The sequence below is a fragment of the Temnothorax longispinosus genome, chromosome 11, assembly GCF_030848805.1.
Source record: "Temnothorax longispinosus isolate EJ_2023e chromosome 11, Tlon_JGU_v1, whole genome shotgun sequence".
Lineage (NCBI taxonomy): Eukaryota > Metazoa > Arthropoda > Insecta > Hymenoptera > Formicidae > Temnothorax > Temnothorax longispinosus.
This window is the reverse complement of record NC_092368.1, coordinates 1605143-1605515: the sequence shown is the minus strand read 5'-3', so window position 1 is coordinate 1605515 and position 373 is coordinate 1605143.

The window sequence follows — 373 nt, the reverse complement described above, 5'->3', positions numbered from 1 at the left end:
TTAGTTGGGAAAAATATATTTTTAACTAGTTACCGTTACTCAAAAAGTAACGAATCGTTACTATTTTTGTTACTGTGTTTAGTTTAAACAAAAAACTAAATTTAACAGCGGTCCAACCATACGTCTACTTGTTAAGATAAATCCCTTTCTAAAAAAGGCATGGATAGTTTATTGTTGCCTTTTTTCCGCGATGCCGATTGGTTTTCTTGCTGCGCTTACTTCATTTGTAGCTGTCATTGTATATTTTGACAGTTGTGTATAATAGGGTTAATAGTGAAATGTTAAAGATAAATAGCGCGCGCGTAGCGCGCGTCTGTAGTGTCTAGTCCCTTTCTAAAAAAGGCATGGATAGTTTATTGTTGCCTCTTTTACC